This window comes from Ovis canadensis, chromosome 16, assembly GCF_042477335.2.
Source record: "Ovis canadensis isolate MfBH-ARS-UI-01 breed Bighorn chromosome 16, ARS-UI_OviCan_v2, whole genome shotgun sequence".
Taxonomy (NCBI): Eukaryota; Metazoa; Chordata; class Mammalia; order Artiodactyla; family Bovidae; genus Ovis; species Ovis canadensis.
Window position 1 is genome coordinate 65631149 of NC_091260.1, and position 8051 is coordinate 65639199.

Genomic DNA, 8051 nt, shown 5'->3' on the forward strand with positions numbered 1-8051 from the left:
TTTCATTTCCATCATTTTCTTTAATTATTTTTCACAGTTTCATCTCTCTGCTAGGATCCCCATTTGTGTGTGTGTGTGTGTTGCTAACTTTTATCACTTGAGCTTTGAACATATCATTCTTTTTATTTTGTTTTAAAATTACTGCCTAATACTTCCATCATCTAACCTAGTTTAGTGATGTTGAATTTTATTTCTAGACATTGGGTTCTTTTTCTTGATTTTTTGTGCCATTTTCTTCTTTTTTTTATTGAAAACTGGACATTGTATATAGAGTGGTGATAACCGAAGTTATAGGCATGCCTCTTTCTTCTAGGATATTAATGTGGGTAACACTATTCATCTTCCACCGGGGCTTCCCTGGTAGCTCAGCTGGTAAAGAATTTACCTGCAATGCTGGAGACCTGTGTTGGGAAGATCCCCTGGGGAAGAGCATGACAACCCACTCCAATATTCTTGCCTGGAGAATCCCCATGAACAGAAGTATCTGGTGGGCTACAGTCCATGGAGTCACAAAGAGTCAGACACCACTGAGCTACTAAGTCCAGTACAATGTAATTCATCTAGTCAGGAATTGATCTGGGTTTTGACTATCACTAACTCAAAGCAACACTACTGTCAGATTTCTTTAGCATTGCCTTTTGCATGGAGTGGGGTCTCGTTTGTTTTCTCACTGAGAAGGTGTTTTCCAGTATCCTAGCTCTGTCCTCAGCTTTATGCCTTTCCTGCATACCTACAATTAGGATATCTCTCATGTTCTTTTTCTCCTGCTATATACTGCAATTCCCGGTTCCTTAGCACTTGCTAGCCTGATGACAGAGGGCAGTTACAAGACCTCTGTTCTGCTGGTTCTGGCTCAGTTTTCAGCAGACCCTGTTTCTGTGTCTCAAGAGGGCAGATTTCTCAGTGATTTTGCCCATCCCCAACTGATAAGAGATCTCTACATGATTTGACTTCACAATGATTTTTGCCCTTCCTCTAAGACAGAGATTCTATTCTTCTTTTCTTCCTTTCCAGTAGCTGTTCTGGGAGTAAACGTATTTGCTGTTTTGTTTTTTGTTTCTGTCAGATTTTTAACTATTATGCATTTTTTTTCTAGTGTTCATATCTTTTTCTTACTCTGTGACCAAATGAGTTTACACCTGTGTTCCCCATGTCTTAAAAGTATTTGTAATCCTTGTATTTCAGTGTATTTGTTGTTCTTCAAACTGAACTCTAATAGTTTCAAGGAAAGCCATTGTCTTGTAAATCACCCCAAATTTCCTAGCTGACAGAATATATATGATGTTCTTTTTAGATTTCTAGGTCCTGGGGGAGAACAAGAAGATCCATGTTTTTATATTTTAAATACATTTCCTGATAAAGTACATAGAAATTTTTTTATTTTTTCTAATTGCTTTAAATTTTTTAATGTTTAATTTGGTTATTTATTCTTAATTTATTATGCAAATATTCTAATATGCCATTTCAATTTTATTGAATTTTTTAGCTTTTCCATTTAGTTGTTGCTAAGTTGTAACTGACTCCTTGTCACCCCATGGACTGCAGCATGCCAGGCTTCCCTGTCCATCACCATCTCCTGGAGACTGCTCAAACTTATGTCCCTAGAGTCGGTGATAGCATCTGCCATTCCCTTCTCGTCTTGCCTTCAATCTTTCCCAGCATCAGGTTCTTTCCAATGAGTCAGTTCAGGTAGCCAAAGTATTGGAATTTCAGCTTCGGCATCAGTCCTTCCAATGAATATTCCATACTGATTTCCTTTAGGATGGACTAGTTGGATCTCTTTACAGTCCAAGGGACTCTCAAGAGTCTTCTCCAACAGCACAGTTCAGAAACAGTAATTCTTCTGTCCTCAGCTTTATTTTTTAATAAATTTATTTATTTTAATTGGAGGCTGATTACTTTACAATATTGTATTGGTTTTGCCATATATCAACATGAATCCACCACGGGTGTACATGTGTTCCCCATCCTGAACCCTCTTCCCACCTCCTTCTCTATACCATCCCTCTAGGTCACCCCAGTGCACCAGCCCCAAGCATCTGGTATCCTGCATCGAACCTGGACTGGCAATTCATTTCATATATGATATTATACATGTTTCAATGCCATTCTTCCAAATCATTCCACACTCTCCCTCTCCCTCTCCCACAGAGTCCAAAAGACTGTTCTATACATCTGTCTCTTTTGCTGTCTCACATACAGGGTTATCATTACCATCTTTCTAAATTCCATATATATGCATTAGTATACTGTATTGGTGTTTTTCTTTCTGGCTTACTTCACTCTGTATAATAGGCTCAGCTTTCTTTATAGTCCAAATCTCACACTCATACATGACTACTGGAAAAACCATGGCTTTGACTAGATGGAACTTTGTCAGAAAAATAATGTCTCTGTTTTTTAAATATGCTATTAGATTGGTCATAGTTTTTCTTCCAAACCTCCTTTAATTTCATGGCCTCAGCAACCATCTGCAATTATTTAGGATCCAAATAAAATAAAGTCTTTCACTGTTTCTATTGTTTCCCCATCTATTTGCCACAAAGTGATAGGACCAGTTGACATGAACTTAGTTTTCTGAATGTTGAGTTTTAAGCCAGCTTTTTCAGTCTCATCAAGAGGCTGTTTAGTTCTTCTTCACTTTCTGCCATAAGAGTGGTGTCATCTGCTTGTCTGAGTTTATTGATATTTCTCCCGGCAATCTTGATTCCAGCTTATGCTTCATCCAGCCCTGCTTTTTGCATGACACATTCTGCATATAAGTTAAATAAGCAGGGTGAAAATTATATATAGCCTTGATATACTCCTTTCCAATTTGGAATCAGTCCATTGGTCCATGTCTGATTCTAATTATTGCTTCCTGACCTGCATGCAGATTTCTCAGGAGCCAGGTCAGGTGGTCTTGTACTCCCATCTCTTGAAGAATTTTCCAGTTTGTTGTGATCCACACAGTCAAAGGCTTTGGCATAGTCAATAAAGCAGAATTAGATGTTTTTCTGGAACTCCCATTTTTTTCTGTGATCCAGTGGATGTTGGCAATTTGAGCTCTGGTTCCTCTGCCTTTTCTAAATCCAGCTTGAACATGTGGAAGTTCACGGTTCATGTACTGTTGAAGGCTGGCTTAGAGAATTCTGATCGTTATTTTGCTAGCATGTGAGATGAGTGAAATTGTGCAGTAATTTGAATATTCTTTGGCATTGCCTTTCTTTGGGATTGGAATGAAAACTGACCTTTTCTAGCCCTGTGGCCACTATTGAGTTCTCCAAATTTGCTGACATATTGAGTGCAGCACTTTCACAGCATCATCTTTTAGGATTTGAAATAGCTCAACTGGACCTTAGCTTTTATTTGAATTAATTTGTAATTATAGTTTTAGGGATTACAACATGCTTCTTTATATTATTACAATCCAATTTGAATTCACTATGGAAATAATTTGTAAAACATAAGAGCTTTGCAGTAATATATTGCAATTAACACATTTTCTCAATGCTATATATGTTACCTTATATTTCACCTATGCATGATAGCATCATAGAGTATTATAGTTTTTTGCTCTACATTATCATTATTATATTTTACACAGTTGAACAGGAGTATACACGTATAATGGATTTTATATAATACATAACTAAAATTATATAATTATATAAATTAATTCACACATTTGCATGTAAAATTCATAACATATATATTATACACAGTGTTATTCATTTATTCCTCTTAATCAAATTTACCATCTGGTATAATTTTCCATTCAGCTTCCAGCATTTTACCTATTTCTAAAGCACAGCTGTGGTAACAATTAATTTATAAATGCCATTATTTCAATTTGCCTTTCGAATAATATGTTTACAGAATATAGAAGAGTTTACTGAAAGTAATTTTTGTTTCTACATTTTAAAGTACAAAGCTTTTGGTCACCATTGTTTCTGATCAGAAATATATTATTAATCTGCTTTGGTTTGCTTATAGAAAATATATAAGGTGCCATTTTTAGTTCGGTGATTCCACTTTAATGTTACCTTTTTTCCACTCTTCTGAATGCCATCACCTGCCTCCTCAAGTTTAACTAGATATAGTAGCACTCTTTTAAAAGTACATTTTTTCTCAAGTTTTTATCTATTTTAGCCCTTTTCTTGTGTTTTCAAATGTATGTCTTTAACAGTTGTGTTCTATGTTTAATGTTTTCTGAAAGAAATTGCCCAATATAATCTCACCATCATTTATGGAATGCCCCATACTTAACTGTATTTTAATTTGGTTCTTTTTCTTGTAAACTCAAGCACTAAATAATGATAGTAAACAAAAATTAGGAAAGCTTTCTCAAAAACTCATATGAATGATAATCATACCAAAATTTCTGATAGATTATGTAGGAAAGTGAAAAGAGAAAGTGTTGATCGCTCAATCATGTCTTACTCATTTGTGACCCCTGACAGACATTCTATCCATGGAATTCTCTAGGCAAGAATACTGGAGTGAGTTGCCAGTTCCTACTCTAGGGGATCGTCTCAACCCAGAGATCAAACCCAGGTCTCTTGCATTGTAGGCAGCTTCTTTACCAACTGAGTCACCAGGGAAGCCAAGTTATGTATGGAGCAAGCAATACAACTACATTCAATAGGATTTTTCAGAGAATGTGGAGACAGTCAAGTCCATATCTACAAGGTGGGAGAGCAGACTCAAGATCAAGGAAGGCCAAGCTCATTGATACAGTCTGAAGGCCATCTGATAGAATTCCCTATTGTTCAAGTAGAAGGGCCTTATTGTTTTATTTAGGACTTCAACTAGTTGGATGAGGCCCACTCACATTGTGGAGTGTAACTGACTTAAAGTCCATTAATATAAATGTTAATTTCAATCAAAAAACAGTTTCTAAGTTAACAAAATTAATAATTATAAAATTCTGATATAAAATCCCTTTCATCTAAGATTTACTGTTACTACAGTTGGAAAATAAACATAAGGAGTATTGACAATTCTGTTGCAAGAAATGTTTATTTTGATTCTATAATGATAACAATACCATTTTTAATAGATTGTCCACAATCTCTAGTTTACAATTTTGTAAACTTTTTGTTACTTCTGGATGTAAGTATCATTGTAGAATTTTCCAAAGGGCTCATAAAATTTTATTAGTCACATGAGTAGCACTTATCAACTTATCCTTTCAGTAGAAGTGATTTGCATAATTAAAAAGGTGTATATCATTTGCTAGCTAGCTACTTTGTGAATGAAGAATTGCAAAACAGAAAATTTGAACTGTTGTAACTTGTTGATTGATTGAACATAAGTCAAACGTTTCTGAAACAAAATCTCAAAGACAAAATGCCAAATTTTATCTAACTGTTGTTCAAATATTTTTCGAGGAAAAGTAAAAGGTGGAATGTATCAGTTTTTACTGGGCTAGAAAAAATTAAAAATGGAGTAAATAATTCACAGACATTTGTTGTAACAAGTCATTTAAATATAACTGTAAAATCAAGGACTGAGAAATCCAATCATCCAAGTTTTTTTTTTCTTTTTAGTGTACTATTTAAAAATACATAAAGACCTAAAGTCAAAGTATAATAAATACATTATTGAATGACTAATATTAAAAATTTAACCAGAACTTGAAAATCTGAGACTATATTGATAGTGTTAAAATATTATTAATATAGTTAATATTATTTAATTGACTTTTGATAAGATATTGGTAGATTGTAGGAAAGCATTGAAAAATAAAATATCCAATTAGTATCAAGAGGGCATTTACTTGAAAATTATTGAAGTCAAGAATCTAAAATTTAAAAAACAACAGCAACCAAAAAAATAGAATCTAAAATTTAAAATATCCTTCTAAATCTTGTTTATGTTGCTTTAAACTGCTAAAATTATTTTTGGGCAATAAAATTTAGTCATTAATAATTAATAATCTATGGGATAATAAATGTCCCTACTTGACATAGGAATGGTTTAGTCTGAATATAGAACACATTTTCAAATATAATGTTGTTATACATATATTGAAATTATATGTTGAAAACATATAGTATACTATATATAATGTTAAGATGAATAGTGAATTGTGAATTAACTAAATGAATACATATCACACATGCTAAGCATATGTCATTTTAGGATCATTAATAATATTCTACTCATTTTAATTTATGTAATTGTTTCATTTTAAACAATGGAATTTGGACATTTAGAAACAAGATAAAGAGTCATTCTTTTTTCTCTCATTCTCAATTTTACACACGCCATTAAACATATACTGTTTTATCTTAATTTTTCTGCTGTTGAAATTTGTTGCTTCAAGTGTCTAAATAGGTTAAACACTTCATCTTGAATTATTTTTCCATGATCCTGCTCAGTCTACGGGGCCAAGAAATATCTTCAAGGAAAATGATTGTGCATCTCATCATTTATGCCATTATTAGAATAGAGAAAATTGGCTGCAATTTTATGCAGTCATGATTCTAACATCTTTAAAGGTTAATTGAATGAAACCTACAGAAGTTGGCAAATTATCCAGTTCAAGTCACAGGGAACGGTGGGGAGGGAAACCTTATTATCTCAATTCTTAGGGTGCCAAGGGAGAGTGCAGTTAATGGAATCTAAAGGAAAAGATAGCTGAGAGACTTGACACCCAAAGAAGAGCTGAGGAAATTCCACCACTACCAAACCTTTACTCTGCAAAGAGAGAGCAAGAAAAACACACAACCAAACTGTCTCTCCTTCCAAGACCACTGAAAGCAAGATGAGTGGTGACTTAGATAATGCATTTGCTAGGGCCAGCATCCTGGACTGACATCAGGGCCAAGGGAAGAAATGTAGGGTAAATGGAAAAGACCAGAATATATTCCCTGGTAACTCATTTAAAATGAAAGATTTCACAAAACATTTTCTGATACAATTTTATTATCTTGTTGCAAATGCGTAACTTAACTCCTTTAATAGGATAAGCAGAACTTTCCATCACCAAACTGATCAAATCATTACATTAATCTCATTTCATTTTTTCTGATGAAATATATATTTAAGGCCTATATCCAAGATCCCCTTTGACCAGCAAGCAAAGTTTGAAAAGTGATTTTTTTAAGTAACCTCATTCCAGAAAAAATTTGACTTCCTGTAAATCTTAAGGAAGTCAAATTATATAATTTATTTTTAAAATACTTTGAAATAATCTGTATATTTAATCTGGGTGCTATGAGTTTGTGCTAAGTCATTTCAGTAGTGTCCATCTTTGTGATGCCTTTGGACTGTAGACCATCAGGTATTTCTGACCATGGTATTCTCCAGGCAAGAATACTGGAGAAGTTTGCCATGCCCTCTTCCAGGGGATCTTCCTGGCCCAGGAATCAAACCTGCGTCTCTTACATCTTCTGCATTGGCAGAAGGATTCTTCACCACTAGCGCCACCTGGGTAGTGAAGTGAAGTGAAGTGAATTTGCTCAGTCATATCCGACTCTTTGTGACCCCATGGGCTGTAGCCTACCAGGCTCCTCTCTCCATGGGATTTTCCAGGCAATAGTCCTGGAGTGGATTGCCATTTCCTTCTCCAGGGGATCTTCCCAACCCAGGGTTCGAACCTGGGTCTCCTGCATTGTAGACAGACGCTTTACCGTCTGAGCCACCAGGGAAGTCCGCCACCTGGGTATAGGAAATAATATATATACATACATACACATATTCCCACAATAGCATAATATGTCTTTACTTTTGAGGGATAGATAACAAAGATATAAAATTTTAACCATAAATCAGAATATAGCTTCAAAGTCTACAATTTCCCCTTTGAAACATAAGGTGTGCTAGTTTTTGAGACAAAATTATAATAGAAAGAATGAGAACATTTGAAAGTAAGCCTGAGGCAATATAGCAAATAAAGGTCTCATTTACATATATAGAGTTGTATTAGGGGGTGGATATCACAGAATAAATTGATACAAACAGGATTCAATAGTTCTATGACAAAATGACTAATTAAACAAGGTTTTCTAAAAATGAAGCAGTGAAAGAGATTGCACTGAGTCTAGTTATAGAAAAAATATATA

At 34.4% G+C, this 8051-nt stretch overlaps 1 non-coding gene across 1 annotated transcript; it reads right to left on the reverse strand.

The window, feature by feature from the left end:
- Nucleotides 1–7565: 7565 nt before the first annotated feature.
- On the reverse strand, nt 7566–7637 carry TRNAC-ACA (transfer RNA cysteine (anticodon ACA)). Its single transcript has one exon. It is a non-coding gene; the product is annotated as a tRNA-Cys (tRNA).
- Nucleotides 7638–8051: the final 414 nt, after the last annotated feature.